The 25,970-nt window shown below is 45.9% G+C and overlaps 1 long non-coding RNA gene across 1 annotated transcript in view; it reads right to left on the minus strand.

Annotated features, from left to right (window-relative positions):
* Positions 1-25,970, minus strand: part of LOC132349141 (uncharacterized) — a 33,437-nt gene that overhangs the window by 2,608 nt on the left and 4,859 nt on the right. Inside the window, exons 2-4 of the long non-coding RNA XR_009497622.1 lie at positions 4,317-4,456; positions 2,916-3,082; positions 2,226-2,325 (exon numbers count right to left, since the gene is read on the minus strand). This is a non-coding gene — a long non-coding RNA (uncharacterized LOC132349141). The remainder of the gene's footprint in view (positions 1-2,225; positions 2,326-2,915; positions 3,083-4,316; positions 4,457-25,970) is intronic.

Raw genomic sequence — 25,970 nt, forward strand, 5'->3', positions numbered from 1 at the left:
TCATCATAAGAAAAAAAATAATTCTGTATGGTGACAGATGTTAACTGGATTTATTGTGGTGATCAGTTTGCAATATATACAAATATGAAATCATTATGTTGTACTCTTGAAACTAATGTAATGTATGTCAATTACACCTCAATTTTAAAATTAATAAATTAATTTTTAAAAAGAATTACGTTTTTGGGTACATTAGAGGATAAGAGATCTACTGCTCTAAGCGTCCCCAGAAGAAAGGGGGGAGGCGGGCAAGGACAGCCCTGTCCCTCTTGACAGGTAGAGCTTCTTCCTTTGTAAATGAGACAGTTGTGGGTCCCCATAAGAATGTTCTGCTTAGGATCCCTTCGTAAGAGTAGTGAGCAGAGTACCTGGCACTGCGGAAGGAAGCGTGGGCTACGAATACGATAGAAACCTTCCCGATTGTTTGTTATTTTGCACCTACTGTGGGTGGGCGGCCAGAGGTTTTCTGAGCAGGTTACCCATCCCCTCCCACCTGCCCCCATGGTCCCACCTCTAGATTTGAGTTTCTCCTTCTATCCGACTGAAGGGGAACGGATGGCTCAGGGACAGTCTCTGGGGAGGCCAAGGGGTCTGCCTCTGCACCTCTGAGAAGGCTGGCAGTGGTGGGAGAAGGGAGTGGGCAGGGGGAATTGGGGTCGGGCTTCCAGTGCCAGGCTGATGGCAGCAGCCATCAGTGTTAAAACCCAACACTGCAGAGCATCGACCACACATCCAGGACCCTACAGCACATCCTGTATCCTTCAAGGAACTTTTAAAATCTTCTAGGGAGGGCGGGTGGTGGGATGAACTGGGAGATTGGGATTGACGTATGTACACTCTTGATACTATGTATAAAATAGATGACTAATGAGAACCTACTGTGTAGCACAGGGAACTCTATTCAATGCTCTATGATGACCTAAATGGGAAGGAAATCCAAAAAAGAGGGGATGTATGCTGATTCACTTTGCTGTACAGTAGAAACTTAACACAAACATTGTAAAGCAACTATACTGCAATAAATATTAATTTTAAAAAATCAATCCACTCACTAAAAGTTAAATCCAGCACATTATTAAATGAATCCATAACAAAGAGCTAATTTACCTTATATAAAGATTTTTTATGTAGTGTAAAAAGATCTACTACAAATAAATAAGAAGTCAACAACCCCAATAGAAAATTGGGCAAGAAATATAAATAAAACACAGGTATTGAAGTATAGATGACTTTTAAACATATGAGAAGATTCTGTACTTCTCTCCTAATAAGAGAAATACAAATGAAAATTATACTGAGATATCATTTTTCACCTGTCCGTCCATCCTCCTCTCTGTAAATGCAAAGAAAAATGTATCTAATAATATTTTCCTAATATTAGCGGTAACAATTTTTAGATAGTAGGATTTGGGGAGCTTTTAAAACATTTATTGTTGTATTTGCTATAGTGTCTATATTCCTTATAATGAGCATGTATAAGTTTTTAAGTAGTTTTCATTAAAAAATAAAATTGGAAGTAAATATGCAAAATAAATAAATAAAATAAAATCTCCACTGGCCTGACACCCCAAAAGTTTTCCCCATGGATGGGGGGCGGGATACAGTGTTAATTTCCAAGCACTGGGAATTGGCAGAGCCCTGACATTGATGGAGCCCAGGGAGTCTGGGTGCTAAATTCCACCAAGGTCTTAAACCAGACACCAGTGGAGGGAGGGAGAGAGGGCAGAGCTGCACCCATGAGAGCAGAAACCTCTGGGTGCTGTGGGCCACGCGTTCACAACCTCTTGGGGTTTGGAGAGAGAGAAGCGAAAAGCAGTATCTGCAAAGCCCGTGGGGAGTGTCTGAAGTGGGAGCCTTGACCTTAAAAGGTCACTCTGTGGTGTGTTCAGTGTCCTTGTGTTTCTGGGGCATCGGCACCTGCGAAGGCCTGACTAACTGGTCCCCTCCTGGACCGGGGTTGAGTCAGGCGTGTCACCTTCACAAACCGGCCTCTCCCCTGTCACCCGGCTCCACAATGTCCCTCCACCCTGCGATTCCCTATCTCTGTTGGGAGTTGTCTCTTTTCCATCTTTCATTCCACAAATATTTATGGAGAGCCTACAGTGTTCCAGGTCCTGTGCTGGGAAGCTCACAGACAACAAAAGAGGCTCCAACCCCTGTCTTTGGGGCCTCGCATCGCTGGTGGGAGACAAAATCTTGGCAAACGACTACACAGCTAACCCAACCTTTACAGAGGCGGCGACACCACGGAGAGACAGGGGTGCTGTGGGTATAAGGCAGCCTGGCCTGTTCTGGAGGTGAAGCAGGTTCCCAGAGGAGGCGATGCTGAAATCAAGAGGGGCCAGAAGGTCAGAGAGCAGATCTTTAGAGGAAGCAGAGGCAAGGGGAGTGAAGGCAAGGCCCTGGGGCAGTACAAGTTGGGAGCTAAGGTGGGGTTAGGAGCTCCATCCTTCAGTTGTGCACTAACATTCCTCCTGTTATCTCCAGAGCTCCACTGAACATTGTCCTACCAGCGGGTGTTTTGTAAATAAGGTGCTCTTCTGAGGCTGCCCGGGTGGTGAATGAGGGGTGTCCCACGTCCCTGCAGCAGATGTACTATGAGTACCTCTGGGTACCAGGTCAGGCTGGGGGATGGTGGGGAAGGAAAGCAGCACAAGTCCTGCTCCCCAGAGCTTACCATGGGGACCACCACGAACCTCATAACTAAGATGGGTCAGGTATTAGAAGGAGAGGCAGAGGTAGGAAGTGAAGGGGCGTGGTGTCTTAGAGGGGTGGGACCTGCACCTGTGGAGGTGACCCCATGGCACACAGGAGGGACCCCAGGCTCCCAGAGGTTCAAGACTTGCCCTTCCAGGCCGGGCAGGTCCTGTGTGCTCAAGTGTGAGACTTTTGACACCAGGTGCCAAACCACTTACCTGATTGAGTCACATTTTCAAAGAGCCCATGGCCCAAACAAAAGCCACCCACAGGCTGTTTAAGGCCTGGGTGCCATGAGGAATTGGGAGACTCTTCTGTGCCGCAGAATGTAATGGAGCAACTGCCCATAGGATCTGTGGGATTTGCAGAATCATACAGGTACATTCTGTAGGGGAAACGCAAGAAGAGTTTGTAACTAATGCTACGTTTAGTTTCTAAAATGCTGCAACCGATTACACACCCCCATCGTGTCGAGAAGGCCCACGTCCTCACAAGGTCACGTTTGTACGTTAGAATGAGAATGAACGCCCTAGCTTCTCCCAAGTAACCATGATTAAGAAGTTTGGGAAGTGTCCTTTGAATCCTTTTTCTATTTGTTTAAGCCCATATTCTGCACACAACTTATAAAGGAGATCTTATTCTTTCCTATTTGACATGAATTTTCCATGTAGCAATATTCCTGGCTATTCTTCTGCATTAGTACCTGGAGCTCTGTCTCATTTTTTAGCTTCTGCACAATCTGAGGGTCAAGACGGTAGTGACCAACTTTTCCCATAATGACTGACCACTTGTATTCCATGCTATTTGCTCCCATTTCCATCACACTATCTTTTTACCTGTCTTGTTTCAAGGATTCTCCCTGAATTTGTGTTTTAGGTTTGGGTTTTGAACCCATATGGAATCGGTGGTGTGTATATTTGTGTGTGTTTGAGGTTGAAGGGGGAAGACTCATGCTACGGTTTGCAAATGGATAAACATGTCCATTAGCGGACTTCCCTGGTGGTCCAGTGGTTAAGACTCCCAGCTTCCAATGCAAGGGGCGCGGGTTCGAGCCCTGGTTGGGGAACTAAGATGCCACAAGTCGCACGGCGTGGCCAAAAAAATATAAAAAACAAACAAACAAAAACATATCCATTAGCATTTATTTTAAAATCCCTTCCATTCGAAGTGCTGCCTTTGTCATTTCCTAGATTCCCTTACAGGCGTGGGGCTGTCATTGTCCTGCGTGTTAGTTCAACACTCTGTTCCCACCCCAGTTCCAAGATGGAGCGCGAAAGCTCTCAGCCTTCTTTCTACACCTGCCTCGCCTCACTGCCTTCATCCTGCATGAGCGCTTCAGAATCTATCAGTATTTGCTTTGCTCCAGCCCTCAACCTTACGCTCTTCCCTCCTCCCCCCAAAACTCTTGCTTGAATTTTAGAATTACTCTGAATGTACAGACACATCTTGAGACACCTGAGATCTTTATACTGATGAGGCTGAGATTAGGTCCCTTTTATGTCTAGGAGGGACAATAAAACACCAGCCTCTTGATGCAGAGCCCTCGGGTGAAAAAAATAAAAATCCAGACGGGTGACCCGGAGGATGGCCACAAGGGCATAGAGTCCTCAGTGACTCACCTGCGCTCTGGCCTCGGGCTTCCTGGATTTCTTCCGAAGGACACGGCCTGGGGTGCAGGCATGCACCCACCGCAGGGTCCAGTGCAAGTCATTTTCTGTAGTTGCTGTTTGTATCAGCCTCCTTCCTCATAGGAACTCTTCTGTGGGTAGGAATGAAATAGATTTTTTTTTAAAAGAATAGCTGACTCATATTGATCACTAGTAAGTGCTTTCCTTCATTGTTCAAAAACTTTTAGTAGACTTTCATCCAGCAAATATTTATCCTACACCTCACATCCTAGCCAAAGAGAAAAGCAATGAACACATAAATAGGAAAGATCCAGGTCCAACATCTGGAGGTGAGGACCACTGGGCAAAGTGAAGCAGGAGGGGCGAGGCGGGCGGGGAGCTGGGTTGGCGGGACAAGGCCTTAGGAGCCGGTGCAATTTTTTTTTTTTTTTTTTTTTTTGGCTGTGTTGGGTCTTCGTTTCTGTGCGAGGGCTTTCTTTAGTTGCGGCAAGCAGGGGCCACTCTTCATCGCGGTGCGCGGGCCTTTTACTGTCGCGGCCTCTCTTGTTGCGGGGCACAGGCTCCAGACGCGCAGGCTCAGTAGTTGTGGCTCACGGGCTTAGTTGCTCTGCGGCATGTGGGATCTTCCCAGACCAGGGTTCGAACCCATGTCCCCAGCATTGGCAGGCAGATTCTCAACCACTGCACCACCAGGGAAGCCCGCCGGTGCAATTTAAACAGGGTGTCACAATGGAAAAGAACATAAAAAAGAATGTACATATATGTGTAACTGAGTCACTTTGCTGTACAGCAGAAATTAATACCACATTGTAAATCAACTATACTTCAATAAAAATAAAAAATAAAATAAACAAACAGGGTGTCAGAAGAGACCTCATCCAGCTGATATAGGAGCAATCACAACTTGCAGTTATTTTATTTAATTATAAATTTGCTGTCCGTCTCTTCCACTAGAGTGAGAGCTTCAGAACAGTGGGGACCTCTCTGTCCCCAAGAACCTGGTTGATGCCTGCAGCATGTCGGGCTCTTACTGTGGGTATTAAGGCTTGAAGGAGACATCTCTTCTAGCCAAGCAAGATCCAGATCTCAGGGAAAAAGTGGATTAATCCAGGGTGCGCTGGCCACTACATGCTATGCAGTATAGATAGAGACTTTAATCACCCATGGTTTTCCTTAAACTGGCGGTTTGGTTTATCAATACATGGGTCTGGGTTTGGGATTTTTCCATTTCTAACAAAATCCTGGGGATGTGGTGGCCCTCATTCAGGGATCTCACTTGCTATTTTTGTTTAAATGCCTTATGGCGTTGGGCGATTTCTCAAAACTGTTCAGGTCTTCCTCTGGCCAGACTAAAACACACAACATTGAAGAGTGACTGGTTATTAGATGGTAAGAAATTACTATTAACTTCTATCGGGAGTAATAACCATTTTGGGGTTACAGGGTTAGAATAACAACAAACAAGCAGAAAGTCTTTATCTGTTAGAGACACACACTGAAGTATTTCTGGGTGAAATGATACAAAGTCTGGGTTCGTTTTAAAATATTGATGGGGGGAGTGGAGGAGAGAAATGGACGAAAAGCAAGGGGCAGAAAGTGGTGGTGACTGAAACAGCGACGAGTCCGGGTGAAGGGTGGGTCGCTGTACAATTCTCTCTCCTTTTGGATGGGTTTGAAAACGTTCTATAATAATAACAAATAAAATGGAAATAAGATGTGAGCTCCATTTTCAAGAGAAGGCAGTTTAGCTAGAGTTGAAACAGGGTCGAGCACACAATAGCCGCTAGTATGATTCTAATTAACACCATTATTATTTAAAAGACGGAGGTTGACAGCTGTGTCTCCGTAACATGCACAGGAGATCACATTCAGAAAGAAGTGTTCCATTTGTGGCTTCTTTCCTTCTTTTCTTCTTTTTTTCCTTTTTGTGGGAGGTGTGGTTTAATTCCTTTCTCCTGGGGCCGCACCCAACGAATAACCATCCAACTTCACCGCAGAAAACGCTATTAACATTTTCTCTGAACACAAATATTTACTCACAAAAGGAACGATTACAGATCTAAAGAACTGCTGTTTGTGGTGGCCACCTGGGAGGGTGGAGCGTAGATGACTGGGTGGGACAGGGATTTGCATTATTCCCACTTTATAACTTTCTGTTGGGTTTTTTTGTTTGTTTCAATGTATTTTTTTTAATTACCCACTAATGCATGAATATATTTTGGTTATAAAACATTCATGAAATATGTATAACTGTACAGCTCCAGAACATATAAATGTCCATCTCCCTGGCTTTCTCCTAGAAGTAAACCTTCTTCCTGAGTTTAACCCCCAGATGACTGATAAATTCTTGGAGTCCTTTTTCTATATACTGAAGTATATATCTCTGCAAACAGCTTTTATAAAGATCTTATTCTTTGCTATTTATTTATTTATTTATTTATTTTTTTGGCTGCTTTGGGTCTTCGTTGCTGCACGTCGGCTTTCTCTAGTTGCAGCGAGCGTGGGCTACTCTTCGTTGCGGTGCGCGGGCTTCTCACTGCGGTGGTTTCTCTTGCTGCGGAGCACAGGCTCTAGGCGTGAGGGCTCAGTAGTTGTGGCTCGTGGGCTCTAGAGAGCAGGCTCAGTAGTTGTGGCGCACGGGCTTAGTTGCTTCGCGGCATGTGGGATCTTCCCGGACCTGGGCTCAAACCTGTGTCCCCTGCATTGGCAGGCGGATTCTCAACCACTGTGCCGCCAGGGAAGCCCTATTTGCTATTTTACACAAATTTACCACCCAGCAATATTCTTGGCCATGCTTCTGCATTATTATCTATCGATATGTTTCATTTTATAAAATACCTGCAGAATAGTCCACTTCGTGGAATTCAAATTATTCAATACATACAACCAATACTTTTTCTCCTGGGGTAGAGGACGTCTGGAGGATGACCGAGACCAGAAGGGTTTGTCATTCTAGTAACAGAAAATATTGTAGAAGAATCTAGAACTTTCATCTTCTCAGAGGGCAGTGAATCTGGGAGGCACCCCCTCCCCATAAGTGCGGTGATTGAGGGAAGGCCCGTGAGCCTGGACGCCCAGCGTGAGAACCAAACAGCCTTGGCACACGAACTGCGTCGGAGAGCGCCCGGCGGGTGACCGTGATTTCTCTCCACTTCCTGGGTCCAGCTGACTGTGAAAGGTGGCTTGTGACCAAAGTTTAGATAAAAGCAACCAAAATGATGCAGGCTCTGTTACTCACAGGCTCAGCAGCACTCAGAGAAACAGCACTGTTGCGCCTGCGCAGATGAGTGGTAGAAACAGGCTCGTCCGTTACGAAATGCGCCCTGTGCTGCTGGCATTCTGAGCAGCCTGAGAACATCCGTGCCAGCCACTTGGAGACCGGCGCCTGTCTGTAGACAAATGCCCTCTAGCACGTAATTATTAGCATGTCTTAAGCCTTTCCTAGGCTCCAGGCAGTAGGTTAAGCATTACCCTGTCAATCAACAAATATCCACTGACCACCTACTACGCATCTCCGGCATCTCCCAGGATTACAGGCATTGGGCATAGAGCAGTGAACCCAACAGACCTGTGTCTGCCCCCGTGTGCTTCTGGCCTCAATCCAATATACAGAATTACAAAGTGTGAAAGCGTGGTGGAGGAGAGATGGTCCAGGCAAAAGGAATAGTACGTACGTGTCCTACTATGCAGCTCTAACCTGAAAATGTTCACCTACCAACTGGCAGCATGAATTTGGACAAGACAGTTAATGGCTTAGGACTTCATTTTCGTCATCGGTTAAAGAAATAACAGTCACAGCTGATTCTGTTGCTAGCCCCAAAGGTGCACCATTTCCAGCTAATGAATGAGGAGCCCCGAGAATCTTAGCAAATGACTGGAAGTCCCACACCTGCCTGCTGATAAGGGGCTGGGAATGGCTGCCTTTGAATTGCCGGCACCCCATCTGGGCTCTCGTCCCTAATCTTGCCACGAACCCTAACCCAGACCTTTATCGCTGGGAGGTGGGATTGGGGATGGCGGGAAACTACCTTCTTCGTGTGTTGTGCCGACATCGTTTACCATGAACATGTGCTCTATTGACAAATATGCCAATTTAATTTTTTATTAAATGATCTGGTATTGGTACAAGGACAATCAGAAAAGTTAATGGAACTGAATAAGTCACTTAATACCCTACCCACATATATATGGGGCTTTGGTAAATGGTAAAAGGTATCATTTCACACCAGTGGAGAATCTATTATTCAATAAGTGACATTAAGGAGAAGGATTTTGGGGAAAAACTTAACTCCTTATTCCAAAAAAGAGTACACTTATAGCAAAGAGTTAAATGTATAAAGTGTTAGACGTAAGAAAAAGTTTAGTCATGGATGTGACTTAAACACCAAGACATAAAGAAAAAACATTGATGAAATATACTACCTAAAAATTTCAAATGAAGTATCTTAGATATTAAAAAATGGAAGCATAACCCCCTGTGTGCTCCCCTCCCAGTGTAGGAAGGAAAACAATATAGCAAGTTATCACCCAGGCAAAAAGAAGTTGGAGTATTTCCTTCTTTGCCGGCTTTTATTCTTTTATTTGCCATATAGGGCTCCATGAATCATATACAGGAATAAAACTCTGTATCCTTCTGCAACCTGCATTTTTCCCCTCAAGGATATATCTTGGAGCTCCATCTGTGTTGACACAGGTAACTCTGTTACAGGAAAATGCAAAACTGCAACGGTAGCTGACAATGGTTGAGTGCTCAGTGCCCAGCTCTGGGCTCCATTCCCTACGGCGTTACCCTTAATTCTTGCCCCAACCCGATCATGCTGGGAGTTCAGTTTATCCCCATTTAACAGATGCGGTAATTGAGGCCGAGGTCTAGGCAGAGGGACTCTGGGGAACCCACAGGAAGAGGGAAACAAACCCCGAAATGGATGCTGGCCCAAACACTGTCCTCAGCAGGGCTGCCTCCCCAGGGAGCAATTGAAAATGCAGCACCCCTGTGGGCATGACAGTGGGCAGCTGCAGCCCAGGAAAGAGCCGAAATGCAGGCTGTGCCTCTGGAATGGTCCTTCCCCTCTCCTGCTGGGATTTAGCCCATTTACCCTAATTGGCCAACTTCCTAAACTCTAGAACAGTGGTTCTCAAAGCCTGGTTCCCCCACAGGCAGCATCTGCATGACCTGAGAAAACATTAGAAATGCAAATTAGCGGGTCCCACCCTAGAACTCCTGAATCAGAAACTGGCGGTGGGTCTCAGGGATCCCCTAGGAGATTCTGATGGAAGGTCAAGGTTGCAAACCTCTGTCTGGAATGTGAGATCCCCCAGCCTCTTGCTTTTAGCCTTGGCTCAGCTGTGTGTGAGTGTCACAGGCTCTTATGAAGTCAGTCCTCATGAGATGAGCCAGCAGTAGGTGCTCAGTAAGTATTGCTAATGATTCCTTCAACAGACATTTCCTAAACGTCCACCCCGTGCTTGGGTCTTTGCATGGGGCCCCTGGAGGTCGGGTCCAGTGGGGAGGCCTGTAAGCAAAGAAGCCCTCTCAGGAGCCCAGCTCTGACAGCGGGACCTTGACCTTCACTGAGTCCAACTCGCATGTAGGGCACAGGAAGTGGGGTTGGATATGGAACCCCATATCCAGTGGGAGACCGCAGACTTACAATTCCCTCTGGTCTGAAATGCCAGTGCTAATATATTTACACTTATGCATACTAAAATAAGTGGTTTTTAATGATTAAAATGAGACATAGAAAAAAATAAAGGAGACATATGCATGGCTCAGAAAACAAGAATAGGACAGAAAGGCAGAAAATAAAGATTAATTTCTCTATTCCCCTAGCCATTCACCTCCTAATTTTCACATATTGTTTTTAAATTTTGAAATATTTTGTTAATTTGCAAAACAAATGGCCCACTCACTTGGGTTTCTTTTCTATGAATTGCCTGTTCACATCTATTTCACATCACAGCCTATTTTTCTACTTTCTACTGCTCTTTTGCTTAACTTTTTTCTTTTTGATTTCTAGGATTTATATCCTGTATTCTGAAGCACTGCACATATTATGGACTTTTCACATCAAGTATCTTGGTTTTTTGTCATAACAAACCCTGTTTAGGGACTTCCCTGGTGGCGCAGTGGTTAAGAATCCGCCTGCCCGCAGTGGTTGAGAGTCTGCCTGCCAATGCAGGGGACACGGGTTCGAGCTCTGGTCTGGGAGGATCCCACATGCCGTGGAGCGACTAGGCCCGTGAGCCACGGCTGCTGAGCCTGCGCGTCTGGAGCCTGTGCTCCGCAACAAGAGAGGCCGCGATAGTGAGAGGCCCGCGCACCGCGATGAAGAGTGGCCCCCGCTTGCCGCAACTAGAGAGAGCTCTCGCGCAGAGACAAAGACCCAACACAGCCATAAATAAATAAAATTTAAAAAAAAAAAAAAAAAGAATCCGCCTGCCGATGCAGGGGACATGGGTTTGAGCCCTGGTCCGGGAAGATCCCACATGCTGCGGAGCAACTAAGCCTGTGCGCCACAACTACTGAGCCTGCGCTCTAGAGCCCACGAGCCACAACTACTGAGCCCTCACGCCTAGAGCCTGTGCTCTGCAGCAAGAGAAACCACCGCAATGAGAAGCTTGCACGCAGCAATGAAGACCCAACGCAGCCAAAAATAGAATAAAGTAACTAATTAATTAAAAAAAAGAAACCCTGTTAAATGCAATTGTGTCAACATTCTATTTATAGTTTTGTTGTTTTTATCTTGATTAAGAATCCTTCCTTACCCTAATATCATATTTTCTGTTTTCTTCTAAAAGTTTTCAGTGCTGCATTTGCATATTTAGTTCTTTAATCCATCTGAAATTTATTTAGTGAATGATCTAATAACAGGAATCTAATTTATCTTTTTATAATAGCCAGTTACACAGAACGGTTTGCCAATTAATCCATTTCCTCTGTACCAAGTTGTCCTTTCACCCCTGTCATATACACGTTCCCACAGAAGTGTGGGTCTTCTCTGAGTTCTATTCTAGTACATTAGTCTGATACCACCTGTTGTACTTACCACTTAGCTTTAGAGGAAGTTTAAAATCTTTTAAGATACGTTCTTTCTTGTTTTATTTTGCAAAATTGCCTTGACTCTTCTTTGATCTTTTACAAAGTAACAAAATTCCAAAGGCTAAAATCCAGACTCTAGAGTCTAAAATCCATAAAGGACTTATGCATTTAAAATCACCCTTGCCAAGTTTTTGGGCCAATTCACTAACGTATTTTTATTGGCTTCCCTTGAATTTGGAGGTTATTTTGAGGAAAACTGACCTTTATGTAAAACTTCCTTTGAGTTTTTTAGCAAAGTATTATAAATTTCTCCAAAAATTTTTACATGCCTTTTATTAGATTTATTCCTAATTATTTTTGTTGCTCTATCATTTTTTGCTATATCATTATTTTAACTATGTGTCTAGTTCTTATTTCCTTGTGTATAGAAATTCTATAGATTTTTAAAATATTAATCATTTTTCCAGTAATCTTATGCAACTCTTTTACTTGTTGTAATGGTTTGTTGAATCTCTTGGATTTTTTAAAAATTAATTAATTAATTTATTTATTTATTTTTGGCTGCGTTGGGTCTTCGTTGCTGCGTGCGGGCTGCGTGCGGGCTTTTTCTAGTTGTGGCGAGCAGGGGCTACTCTTCATTGCGGTGCGCGGGCTTCTCACTGCAGTGGCTTCTCTTCTTGCGGAGCACAGGCTCTAGGCGCACAGGCTTCAGTAGTTGTGGCACACGCGCTCTAGAGCGCAGGCTCAGCAGTCGTGGTGCAGGGGCTTAGTTGCTCCACGGCATGTGGGATCCTCCCTGACCAGGGCTCGAACCCGTGTCCCCTGCATTGGCAGGTGGATTCTTAACCACTGCGCCACCAGGGAAGCCCTCTCTTGGATTTTTGATGTAGTCATGTTATCATTGAATAATGACATTTTTGTTTCTTTCCTTTTAATCCTTATAGTCTCTTCCTTCTTTTTTCTTTTTTTCTCAGCAGGGGTGGGCTTGGCTTGGAACTGGGGAGTAAGGAGAGCTAAGCCTTGTACTAAGGCCATTTCTGTTGGACTTTTAGGCCTTTGCTTGTGTGTTTGGCTGTATTTTTAATAAAGTGATTGGTTTTTAATTATTTTTAAAAAGATATACCTGTGATCCAAATAAATCAATGTACAAGAGCACAGAAAGATTGTCCCTGGACCCTGCCAGGACCTCTGGTGTAGTGTTGAATACAAGCAGTAATAGAGAAGGTTTTGTCTTATTCCTAACTTTATTGAAACATTTTCACCATTAAGAATTCCCTAGGGGTCCAGTGGTCAGCACTCTGTGCTTCCGCTGAAGGGGGCGTGGGTTCCATCCCTGATCAGGGAACTGAGATCCCACAAGCTACACTGTGCAGCCCCCAAGCCTCAAACAAACAAAAAAAAATGTGTTCTCTCTAGATTTGTGGTGGATACCCTTTATCAGGCTCAATTGCTCTTATAGAAAAAGGTTGTTGATTTGCTTAAACTTGAAATTGTATGGAATTTTATCAAATGTCTTTTCTGCATCCACGGATGTAATCAAGGAGCCTAAAAATATTTATTGAATGAATTCTGTTTTCATCTTCAGAACAACCCAATGACTCAGACATTGGCTTCCTCATCTGTAAAGTGGACAGATGGGGCTCAGAGAGACCGTTTAGCTTTTCCAAGGCCACCCTGCCGGGAGACATCAGTATCAGAATAGAAAGTAGACCTGTCAGTCTCCAGAGTCTGTGATCCTTCCACTAACCCTCCATGTGTACCCCGGGAAAGTCAGCAAAAACCTGGACATTGGTGGAGCTCCACGTATGTGCAGGGTGGAGAGAGGAGAATTGAAAGCAGCCAGAGACACCCCAGGAGGTCCGTTCCCAGGGGCAAAAGGATTCTCCAGATCGGCACCTCGGCCTGTTCTAGGTTACAGAGACTAAGGAAACGTAACAGGCCAACGCAATGCGTGAATTTTGATTTGATGCTGGATGGTGTGTGGGGCAGGGGGACAACTGCAAGGTATATTTTTGAGGCGCTTTCTAGAGCCTTGATGGAACATTAGAGCACAGCTTCCCAAGGGGGGCTGCCCCAGGCTTGGGGATAAGCATGGCATGTGATCATCTGTTTTGCAAATTAACTGTGAATCAAATACTTGAAAATTTACAAAATCATAGGAAATAAAATCGGGAGGTGAGTGACATGGGCATCAAAGTGTCTACTTTTTATTTTCTCTTTGTGTGGTCTTGTACATTGATTTATTTGGATCATGGACATGTCTTACTTTTATAATTAAAACCCAATTATTTTGGTTTTTATTTAAGAGGTACAAACTTCCAGTTACAAAATAAATGAGTCCTGGGGATGATATAGAGCATGGGGAAGATAGTCATTAATAATGGAATCTCTTTGTATGGTGACAGATGGTAACTAGACTTCTCATGGTAAATCATTTCATGATGGATGTAAGTCAAATCACGATGCTGTAGACCTGAAACTTATACAGGGCTGTATGTCAACTGCATCTCAATAAAACTGGAAGAAAAAATTATTTTATGAAAAATAAGACCAAACAGGGACTTCCCTGGTGGTCCAGACTCCTCACTCCCAATGCAGGGGGCCCAGGTTCGATCCCTGGTCAGGGAACTAGATCCCACATGCATGCTACAACTGAGTATGCATGCCGCAACTAAAAAAAAAAAAAAAAAAAAGATCTCGCATGCTGCAAGTAAAAAGACCCCACATGCCATGCCGTAACTAAAGATCCCGCGTGATGCAACTAAGACCTGGCACAGCCAAATAAATATTAAAAAAAAATAAGACCGAACACACAAGCAAGGACATCAAAGCCCAACAGAAATGGCCTTAGCACAAGACTCAGCTCTGCCCCCTGCCCCCTCCCACCGCAGCCCACCCTTGCCCTCTGCACCCGGGATGTTCAGTCACAGGGGAGCTCCCACCCTCTCGGGGGGAGGGGCTCCTCTGTGATTCTTTCCTTGTGGGTCTCCCCACCAGACTCTGGCCTCCCTGAGTACAGAGACTGTCTCCTCCTCTTCCTTATTTCAGTAAGAACCTCCACGTTCCAGGCCTTGTGCTAAAAGGAATCTGAGCCGGTCAATGTTCAGTTCAAGAGTATTGGGTAATGGGGATTTCCCGGTGGTCCAGTGGTTAGGACTCCGCACTTCCACGGCAGGAGGCCTGGGTTCGATCTCTGGCTGGGGAACTAAGGTCCCTGCTCTGCGCGGCCAAAAAAAAATATTGGGTAAAAGGCAGCACAAACCTGGTCTCCAGTTCAGGTAAATGGGCTAATTCCCAGCAGGAGAGCTCTGACCCAGAACCTGAATTGTGGCTCTTCCCTGCCTTGATGTTGCCCACGGTCAATCCAGGCACCCACCTGGGGAGTGGATGCAACCGAGGACAGGATGTAGGCCAGCACCCACTCTCCCCGAATCTGTGTGGTAAAAAATTATGAAAGATCAACTCAAACACAAGTGTTTAATGCAGATTATTAATGAGTGAGTGGCCAAGGCCGCCTCTTAATAAGGACTCTCCAGATTGGCACCTTGGCCTCGGTCATTTCATCTGTCACATGGGCAGCACCAAGGTGCCCAAGGTCATCACGTTTGACCAGTAAATAAAGTGATCTACATGGGGAGCTTAACACAGGCCGGCACTGAATGTACATCATTGTCAGCCACTACTGAGGCTGGAGGGGAGGAAAAAACATCTCTTACAAATTCGGGACAGTTCACAGGTGGGGTGGCTACGGAAGACCACCCGAGGTTTCAATGCGCTCTGCTGTCCTCTGTGAGACAGGAGCCGAGCAGGAAGCCGTGATATTTATTATCCCCTCTTCTTGCTTCATGCTTGAAATATTTCACATTTGAAATTCTTTTTTTTTTTTTTAATTAATTAATTTATTTATTTACTTATTTATTTTTGGCTGTGTTGGGTCTTTGTTTCTGTGCGAGGGCTTTCTCTAGTTGCGGCAAGCGGGGGCCACTCTTCATCGCGGTGCACGGGCCTCTCACTATCGCGGCCTCTCTTGTTGCTGAGCACAGGCTCCAGACGCGCAGGCTCAGTAGTTGTTGCTCACGGGCCTAGTTGCTCCGCGGCATGTGGGATCTGCCCAGAACAGGGCTCGAACCCGTGTCCCGTGCATTAGCAGGCAGATTGTCAACCACTGCGCCACCAGGGAAGCCCTGAAATTCTTACATAGTAAACGTGTCCACCTTTTTCTTCATAGTCCTGGTGTTTGAGTCATCGTTTCTCTTTTCTTTCTACTATTTTTTACTATGACTTCACCTTATACATCTTCCTGGCTGTATCTGTCCTTCTTTGGGACTAAAAAATGATGCATCATTTTTTTAAGTCTTTGATTAATATTTTTTTGAATAATCAATTCTTTCTCTGCTAATGGGAACTGATACCTTTTGCCATTTCTCAAACTCCTATTGAGTTGTCTGCTTTTCTAGTACTAGATTATTTTACTTTTTGGTTAAAGACTGGAATCATCAGTATTATAAAAGAAAAAATATATGGGGTTTCCCTAGTGGTCCAGTGGTTAAGAATCTGCCTTCCACTGCAGGGGACACAGGTTCAATCCCTGGTCGGGGAACTAAGATTCCACATGCAGCAGGGCAACTAAGCCTGAGCGCTACAACTAGTGAGCCTGCGTGCCACAGGGAAAGGTCCCACATGCCGCAACGAAGATCCTATGTGCCGCAACTAAGACCCGAAGCAGTCAAATAAATAAATAAATATTAAAAAAAAAAAAAAAAGGATATATGTTTATGGTAAATGAATTTGAAACAACAGATAAAGGGTACAATTTCCCACTCCCTATCTAATTCCACCTCCCAGAGGTCTGGATTAGAGTTCCCAGCGGGATTAGGGAGCAAGAGGTGACCAGCTGTGCCCAGCCTGGGGTGCCAACAAGTCAGTGGAGCTTCTGGGTGGCCGTGACCCTTCCACTGGAGATGAGGACCCCCAGCCGGCTGTGTCTGCCTATCTGAGTGCCTCACCTTCTCCTTCCCAGGCTCTGCTCTGTCAGGCCAGGGGCGTGGTCAACGTCAGAGCCAGCAAGAGGCTGAGAGAGCCTGGACCAGGCCGTCGGGCCCACACGCTGCCCGGGTCCGTGCAGGGAGGGAGGCCTGCGGTCCCATCTTCATCCCCCACTAGCAAGTTCCCTCACCTCTCGTGCCTCAGTTTCCACACATCTAAAATGGAAACAACATGCTCAACCTCTTGGGGTTTGGGGAAGGGAGGGGTGAGAAGCAGTATCTGCAAAGCCCCTAATGAGCGTCCAAAGTGGCAGCCTTGACTTTAAAATGGGACTCACGGGACTTCCCTGGTGGCTCATTGGTTAAGAATCCGCCTGCCAGTACAGGGAACACGAGTTCGATCCCTGGTACGGGAAGATCCCATGCCGCGGAGCAACAAAGCCAGTGCACCACAACTACTGAGCCCACGCGCCACAAGTACTGAGCCCACGTGCTGCAACTACTGAGCCCGAACGCCTAGAGCCTGTGCTCCACAACAAGAGAAGTCACCGCAATGAGACGCCCGTGCACCGCAATGAAGAGTAGCCCTCGCTCGCCACAACCAGAGAAAGTCCGCACGCAGCAACGAAGACCCAATGCAGCCGGAAAAAAAAAAAAAAAAGGGGGACTCGCTTTGTGGTGTGTTCAGCATGTACGGTTCCGTAGCATCGGCCCCTGAGAAGGCCTGACTAACTGGTCCCCTCTCGGACCAGGGTTGAGTCAGATGCGTCATCTTCTCAAACTGGCCTCCCCCACCCCACCCCCGTCACCTGGGTCCACGACGTCCCTCCACCCTGTGATTCCCGGCTCTGCCCCGAGTTGTCTCTTCCCCACCTTTCATTTCATAACTATTTATGGAGCGTGTACTACGTGCCCAGCGCTATTCTGGGCATTAAGGATGGAGCAGGGAAAAAAACAGACCAAAACCCCTGTCCTCCTGGGTCTTCCGTTCCACTGAAAGGACCTAATAAACTAATGAGTCAAATACAGAGAAGGTCAGGAGATGCCAAGCACCAGGGAAGAGAATAAGGCAGGTGGGAGGGTCGGCAGAACCTCCCGAGGGGTATTTGAATGATCACAATTTGCAGTGTTTCATTTATTTGTCAGTTTTCTTATTTATTGCCTGTTGGTCAATATCAACACCCCATGCCCTGACTCCAGCATAAGAGCCCCAGGACGTGGGGGGCCTGTCCGTGGTCCACTGCTGTACCCCTAGGGATTACTTCTGTGCCTGACACATCCAATCACTCTGTATTTATTCATAGAATTGCAAGAGGAACCCTCACCCTCTAGCAGTGCTGAGATCTCAAAAAAAAAAAAAAAAATGTATTTAAAGTGTAAAAACCTAGAACTGGCTGAAATCCTCAAAGGAATTTCATTCAAATACCTTACAGCGCTTTGCCCATTCCTCACAGCTTCCCAGTTTTACTTTGGCCTTAAGGAAAAGTTGAAAAATACAAGTGGACCGTGAAATAAGAGTGAGGTGGCAATCTAACTAAAGATGCTTCTGACTGAGGCTCATAGTAAGCGTTAGTTACGAGTAAGTATTAATTTCTTTATCCCCCAAGGGGACTGGGGGCCAAAGGTCAGGAGGATGAGGTCACAAACATCGGTGCATTTTTGTGGGGAGAAGGGTCAGAGCCAGGGTGACTACATGTTTTATCAGACAGGGCGTTTCTGAGAGTCAAAGGGGTCGATGTTAGTAATTCCCCCAGCTCAGGAGATGCCAATCAGGAAGATCTCAAGGAAACCTGAACACAGATCACGCTAGTCAGGCGGCTCTCAGCCAGGGGCGGGGATGAGGGCGGATTTCGCCCCCAGGGCACATTGGGCAATGTCTGGAGACATTTTTGGTTGTCACAGCTGGGGGGCGGTGGTGTTTACTGTAGGCATCTAGTGCGTAGAGGCCAGGGACACAGCTAAACATCCTACAATATATAGGACACCACCCCCTCTCCCCACCACCAAGAGGTCTCTTGCCCCAAATGTCAGCAATGCCAAGAATGGGAACCCCTGACATAGTTAAGACTTTTCATCTGATGCAGAATGGGGTTGGGGTTGATTTTTCAGCTTTTTTTAGAGGGATCTGGGTGAGATTTTAATTTTAATGTAGTACTCCTGTTGCCCAGCTCTGGCACAACCGTCTAACTTTCCCAAGGAAGCAGCTGAGCTGCTAACACCAGCATTTACCTGCTAGAATTGTGGTATTGTGCTGGGCTAACGTCCACTGTTGAAAGTTGCTACTTCCTTGTTCGTTTTAATGCTGTGTGTGTTTTTTAAATGACCCGAGTAATACTTGAATACAATCTTTTTTTAAATTCCGGAGGGGGAAGAGACTTAACTCATTTGCATTTCTAGGCTCTCATCTGAGTATCGATTCACAAACACATATAACTTAACACTGGCTTTGTTCTCTCCACAGTCCTTGATGTCATCTTTGGCTTCTGCCTCATTATTTTAAGCACCTGGGAGACATTCCATTGTATGGATGCACCCTGCTGAACCTCTTCCCCCTTAATGGACCCTTAGGTTATTCCAGTTTTTCCTGTCGTTACAAAGAGAGATAAAAGGAGCATCCCGATGCTTGTTTCTGAAGATGAGGTCCCAGGAATTGAAACTGCTGAGTCACGGGGTCAGCTCAGATTTGTCTTGTTAAAACTCTTCTACGGTGGTGGAACTTTTAATACCATGATCATATATTCCCTGAATCTAAGTAAGTACATATACATATATATGTTAATTTCCTCCCCTGTAGGGAAGACCAAGGTCTAAAGCATTCCTTGACATCTGTTACTATTAAGAGGAGACACTGTTTTATCAGAGCCAAGAAATCCCAGCTAATTGGAGGCGGTGTCTTTGTGAGGGCCAAGCCCAAAGTACGGTAATTACAGGAAAACAATCCTTTTCGCTGGGGACATTTGGGGTCAGCCTAGTGTATAAACCATACCCAAGAGAGCCCGGTGCACGGGCACAGTTTCTCCTACTTCCTGTGTCTACCCTACTGTGGAAGGTGGATGGTTATCAGAGCCGTTTCAGGTGGAAGTATGACGAAAGCTCTGTTATTCACCAGTTCTTGGGTATCTACAGCGAGGTTCCCCGATGAACAGTGGGAGCAGGTCTTGTCTGCTACTGAGTGCACTCTTCCGGCTGGGGTGATGGGCCTTCCCAGAACTCTGGGGCGGCTCCTGAGAGCCTGGATCTCAGGAAGAGAAAAGCTGCCTTGCTTACAGTTACACCCTTTCTGGAATACTCATAAGGCAGCGAGCTGATCATCTGCATGCAAATGACAAACCTCTGTGGAGGACCCACTGCGCTCCCTCTGTTCTAGGCACTAATGTACAGTCACTAATGAGACTGACCTCAATCTGGCTTCCATGGGGCTCCTGATCTACTAGGGGGGATGGATTTAATTAAAACATCACACAAATATACAGTCACAAAGCGTGGCATTGGGTTGGGCTTAGGTTGGGGGCGGTGCTCCAGGCAGAAGGAACAGCACCTGGCCAGCCGTGCACCTCGGACGTGGCGAATTCTGCCCACTCAGCAGTGTGGCCTTGAGCTGATCACCTAACCTCTCTGAACTTCCCTCTTTCACCTACAGAGTGGAAAAAATAACCATAGCTTCACTATATTGAACAGTGCCCATATAATTTTTCATCTATAGGATGCTTTTGAGAATAATAAAAGGACACTTTTAGGGAATTCCCTGGTGGTCCAGTGGTTAGGACTCTGAGCTTCCACTGCAGGGGGCCTGGGTTTGATTCCTGGTCGGGGAATTAAGATCCTGCAAGCTGCACAGTGCAGCAAAAAAAAAAAAAAAAAAAAAAGACACTTTTAATAATGATGCTGGGAGACCAGGCATGACCCAGGTCTACTGTGGGCGAACAAGGATGCTTGACCCCTGCTCCTGTGAACACACGGTGTGTACCGGCCGTAGCACCGCATACTCGCCTTCACGCTCAGAGCAGGAAGCATTATCCTGATTTTACAGATGAAGAAACTGCCCATATTTGCAGGAGGCAGAATTTTTTTTTTTTTTTAACTTTGGGTTTATTTATTTATTTTATTTACGGCTGTGTTGGGTCTTCGTTTCTGTGCGAGGGCTTTCTCTAGTTGCGGCAAGTGGGGGCCACTCTTCATCGCGGTGCGCGGGCCTCTCACTATCGCGGCCTCTCTTGTTGCGGAGCACAGGCTCCGGACGTGCAGGCTCAGCAATTGTGGTGCACGGGCTTAGTTGCTCCGCGGCATGTGGGATCTTCCCAGACCAGGGCTCGAACCCGTGTCCCCTGCATTGGCAGGCAGATTCTCAACCACTGCGCCACCAGGGAAGCCCCGAGGTAGGATTTTTATGCAGGACTTTTTGACTCCCAAATCCATGAGGGGGATTATTATGCTATCCTGAGATTAGGCTGAAATACTTGCCTTTAGGGTTGTCGTCCTTGCCAAAATGTATTCAAGTTGTCTGACTGTAGGAGGACCTTCAAAAAATGGGAACTATTACTATTGTAATTAGTGAGAACTAAAACTCACATAATCCCCGTGTTAAGCAATACTGGGATCAGGTAAAAGTCACTTGCTGCCGGTTCCACGAAATATCTGCTTCTGGAAGATAAGATTATGCATCAGCTCTGCTTTGAAAACTCCACCTCCCTGGGCCCACCATTCCAAAGCTGTTGTGTCAGAAACTGCCCGATTCCAACCAGTTTGCTGCCTTGCAAAACTGCTTTAAAATCACCCAACCAGGGCCCTAAAGCCCTATAAATACCATTCCCTAATTTCCCTAATTTGAGACTTTGTTGAAGTGGCGTTTTCCTTTACTGCAGGAGGTATAATAACCCAGCTTTGCTCGATTGGCAGGTTTTTCTGGTGGAATTAAACCAGTGGAATTAAGGTCTAGGAAGGCATTAAAAATGCTTTTTGTTATTATTCTACAAAATGGAAGTAACCAAATGTGCTAGACACAATGATGGCCTCCAAAAGATATCCACATCCAAATCCCCGGAACCTGTGAATATGTCGCCTTACACGGCAAAAGGGGCTTTGCAGACGTGATTAAGGGTCTTGAGGTGGGAAATCATCCTGGATTGTCGGGATGGACCCAATGTCATCACAAGGATTCTTATAAGAGGGAGACAGGAGATGAGAGTCAGAAGTAAGAGATGTGATGACGGAGGCAGAGGTTGGGGTGATGGCTTTAAAGATGGAGGAAGGGGCCCTGAGCCAAGGGATGCAGGCACCCTCTAGAAGCTGGAAATGGTAAAGAATGGATTTTCCCCTAAAGCCTCCAGGGGGCACACAGCTCTGCCAGCCCATTTTAGACTTCTGCCTTCCACAACTGTAAGAGAATACATAGGTGCTGTTTTAGGTCCCTGAATTTATGGTAATTTGTTACAGCAGCCATAAGAAACAAATACGCCAAACATTCAAGAGACAAACTATGTGAGAGTGACCAGCAGAGAACAGCAGAGGAGCTAGAACACAGTCTGGCACTAGACTACATGGGTTTGAATCCCTCCCCTGCCACTTCCAGGTTGGGTGATGTTGGCTGAGTTACTAAGTAACCCTCTAAGCTTCAGTCTTTCCATTTATAAAACAAGGATGATACAGATAACTGCCTTGTAAAGTTACTGTGCTGATAAAACGAGAGCTACTGTGCAATGAGCCCAGTGCAGTGCCTGGCACAGAGCAGGTGCTTAATAAATACATCTCAGCGTTGAGGTTAGAAATGGAGGAGCTGGGGAACTGCTCTACTGTTCGTTTTCTCAGGCTAGACTGGAAAGCGTGAGTTACTGGGATAACCAGGTGAATCTCAGTTACGCCACTGCTGTCTGCCATTGGTACATAACACATCCTTCCGACACTTCATTTCTTAATTCACACAACCAGTTGTATATCCTGAAAAAATGCTTTCCAAGGATACATGCCATGTTTGTCTCTGATCTGGGGGAGGGGGTCCTGAGGGAGCTGAAGCCCCTTGGGCCCGACCTTCCTTCTCCACGGTCGCTGTTTCTTCTCAGGCTCCGGACGTGCCTCTCGCTCAGTCTAGGTATCAACACTGTTTCCTTTTTCAATTTTATTTATTTATTTATTTATTTTTGGCTGCGTTGGGTCTTCATTGTTGCGCGCGGACTTTCTCTAGTTGCGGCGAGCGGGGGCACCTCTTCCTTGCAGTGCGTGGGTTTTCTCATTGCGGTGGCTTCTCTTGTCGTGGAGCACAGGCTCTAGGCGCACGGGCTTCAGTAGTTGTGGCACATGGGCTCCGTAGTTGTGGCTCACGGGCTCTAGAGCGCAGGCTCAGTAGTTGTGGCGCACGGGCTTAGTTGCTCCGCGGTATGTGGGATCTTCCCGGACTAGGGCTCGAACCCTAGTCTCCTGCATTGGCAGGCGGATTCTTAACCACTGAGCCACCAGGGAAGTCCCTCAACACTGTTTTCTAAAATGGGGATTGGTGACCTTCCCAGGCACCACCGAGGCAGATACTGCGATGTGCGACGTGCGTGCAACGCTGCCAGTGTCTGTTCTGGAGCCACACCAGCCACGGTGGGACTGGTGGAGGACGGAGGTGCCCTTTCAAACGCCGGAGGCTCCACCCTCCCAAGAAGAGGGTCAGGACCACCGGAAGTTTGGGGGAAAGATGCAAACATCCCCATTTCTGGTCCCCAGGCTGGGCACACTCTCTTTGAAATGCTGGCATCTCCACTGGTTTCTTGTTCCCTAATCCTACTGGGAACCCTAACCCAGACCTTAGCCTCTGGGCCTGAGATTGAGCGGGTGGAGGGGTGGGAAATTACTGGCTGTTATTTCAACGTTGTCAAACAATTTTTTTCTTTCAGTTTTATTGAGATATAACTGACGTGCTCAAATACTTTTGAAATAACGATACTCATTTTTAGCATTATTAAAAAAAAAAAGATTTTTTCTGAAAACAAAATAAAACAATTTGTTTTCTGAAACAAACAATATGATTCTAGTTCAAAGATAAAAAATTCAATAGATTGAAACATTTAAAAATTCAAATAGGGAACACCTAACTATACATGTAGATTTGGTATATGATAAAGGGTATCATTTTCCTATCAGTGAAAGAAGAAATGGTTATCCAATAAATCATATGAAGTCCTACTTGGAAAAATAAAAATAAATCAAGAAAGCAGAGATTTAAAAGGGGAAAATCTGACTTGAGCCTTAAATGCACCATCTGCGGGGTCCAGCTCCCCACGTGGGCGACTGGAAATGCCCGATCCCTTTGGGAATGACAGTGGGCCTCAGAAAACTCTCTTCCTTCTTCCTGCTGGGAATTAACCCAACTACCCTTATTGGCGGTCTTCCTAAACTCTAGAACTCAAGTGTTCTCAATGCTCTTCTCAATTGTTAATGTGCATGAGAATTGCCTGGAGGGATTGTTAAATGGTGGATTGCTAGGCATAACCCCCGAGCTTCTGATTTTGATTGAGTAGTTCTTGAGGGGGAGGGGTGGGCAGGAATTTGGTGGTGCTGATACTGCAGGTCTAAGGACCACACTTTGAGAACCACTAGCCTAGGATTGGAGATCCGTGGGCTCGGGGCCCTGTGAGCCAGAACTCAAGAGCTGTGCCTGACACTATCATCAAGAATGGAGCCAACTCTGGGTGCTCAGTTAATATTCAACTGACAATCCTAAAAGCCCACTCACTGTGTGCGAAGGTCTTTGCCCAAGACCAGGGGCCCTGCTGCTGAACACCTGGAGGAAAATCAAGGAGGTCCCTGGCCTCTGGGAAGTCAGAGTCCAATGGGTACCTGTAAGCAAAGAAGCCCATACATGAGCCCAACATAGGCAGAGGGAGCTGGCCCCATGCTGAGTCGGGCAGGGGTATGTCAGCAGGTGAGTGACAAGGTACATGAGCTACAGAAGAGCCTGGTGACTGTGGTCCAATTGTATGAGCATAAAAAACCATAAGGCTGCTGCTTTCTGCCAAGCCTTGAACCGGAATCTCTAGGGCCATCCTAACCATAAACATATGGGGAAGGGAACTGTGGGAAATGACGTCCAGTCGAGGAAAATTAACTCATTACCAAGCCAACACAATCATGATATTTTCCCATTGATTGAAGCCTAAGTTTATGCCCTTTGGTCAAGTTTTATACTTTCTTTATAAAGATTTTACACTTCTTTTGCTAGATTTAGCCTGCATATACTTTTCGTTCAGAGTTTTGCCAGTCATCCTAATAATGCTGTCCTTTATATCGAAAGGATCCAAACTCGATCACACTTCGCACCCAGTTGTCTTATCTCTTCCGTCTTTTCCATTTGGAGAATTTCTTCAGTCTTTCCTCAACTCTCATGACCCTAACATCTTTGAAGATTATGGGACAAGTATTTTGCGGAATGACCCTCAATTTGAGTTCATCCACTGTTTCCTATGATGAGACTCTGGTTACATGTCTGTCTGGAATTTCACAGAAGGGATGCTGTGCTCCTCTCCTTGTCTCCTATCAGGTAGCACATGATTTCAACTTGTCCCGTGACTGAGGATGTGAGCACTGATCTCTTGATTAAGATGCTTTGGTCAAGTTCCTCCACAGTAAAGTTACTTTTCTTCTTCTGTATTTAATAAGTATTTCAGGGGGAGATACTTAATTTCCCATTCCTATTCTACTTTCACCCACTAATTTTAGCATCCATGGATGTACCTTGTCTGAATTATTTCTATGATGACTGCCAAAGAGTAATATTCTAATTCCATCATTCTCTCTACATTTAATTAGTTTGCATTGTAGTGTTAGGAAGAGCTTCCTGTTTTCCTCATTTATTTATTCATTTTAAAATTTATGTCAGGGCTTCCCTGGTGCCGCAGTGGTTGGGAATCCACCTGCCAATGCAGGGGACACGGGTTTGAGCCCTGGTCCGGGAAGATCCCACATGCCGCGGAGCAACTAAGCCCATGCGCCACAACTACTGAGCCTGCGTTCTAGAGCCCACATGCCACAACTACTGAGCCCATGTGCCACAGCTACTGAGGCCCGCACGCCTAGAGCCCGTGCTCCCCAACAAGAGAAGCCACTGCAATGAGAAGCCTGCGCACCACAACGAACAGTAGCCCCTGCTCTCCGAAACTAGAGAAAAGCCCGCGCACAGCAATGAAGACCCAACGCAGCTGAAAATAAATAAATAATAAAATAAATAAATTAAAACTTATGTCAGTGTGAACTCAAGGATTCCTATTTTATTCAGTGGGTTTTAATCCATCTCTGTCATTACTTATTTTGAAGTTCTTGTTGTCCCAGGTTTGGAAGTGGGAGCCGGTTCAAGACAGGTTTAGTGGCTTTTGATATGATTGCATCAGTCTTTGAGTGATTCCTTAGCATAAAAAGAAAGTTCAGGATCATCTTGTTCTTTTCCTGCCTCGGCCCTGGAACCATCCCGTTCTCCATGGAGTCCTGGCTTCTTTTAGTGCAGAGCAGTATTTAGAAACCAATATCTGGGTGCTAGATGGGCTCATTGCTCTTGGGATGGTGCTGCTCCCAGGCCCTCTTAGTGGGCAAAGGCAGGGAGTGTGTGTGTGTGTGTGTGTGTGCATGTACACAGATACATCTATATTTATT

Source organism: Balaenoptera ricei, chromosome 15 (assembly GCF_028023285.1).
Source record: "Balaenoptera ricei isolate mBalRic1 chromosome 15, mBalRic1.hap2, whole genome shotgun sequence".
Classification (NCBI taxonomy): domain Eukaryota; kingdom Metazoa; phylum Chordata; class Mammalia; order Artiodactyla; family Balaenopteridae; genus Balaenoptera; species Balaenoptera ricei.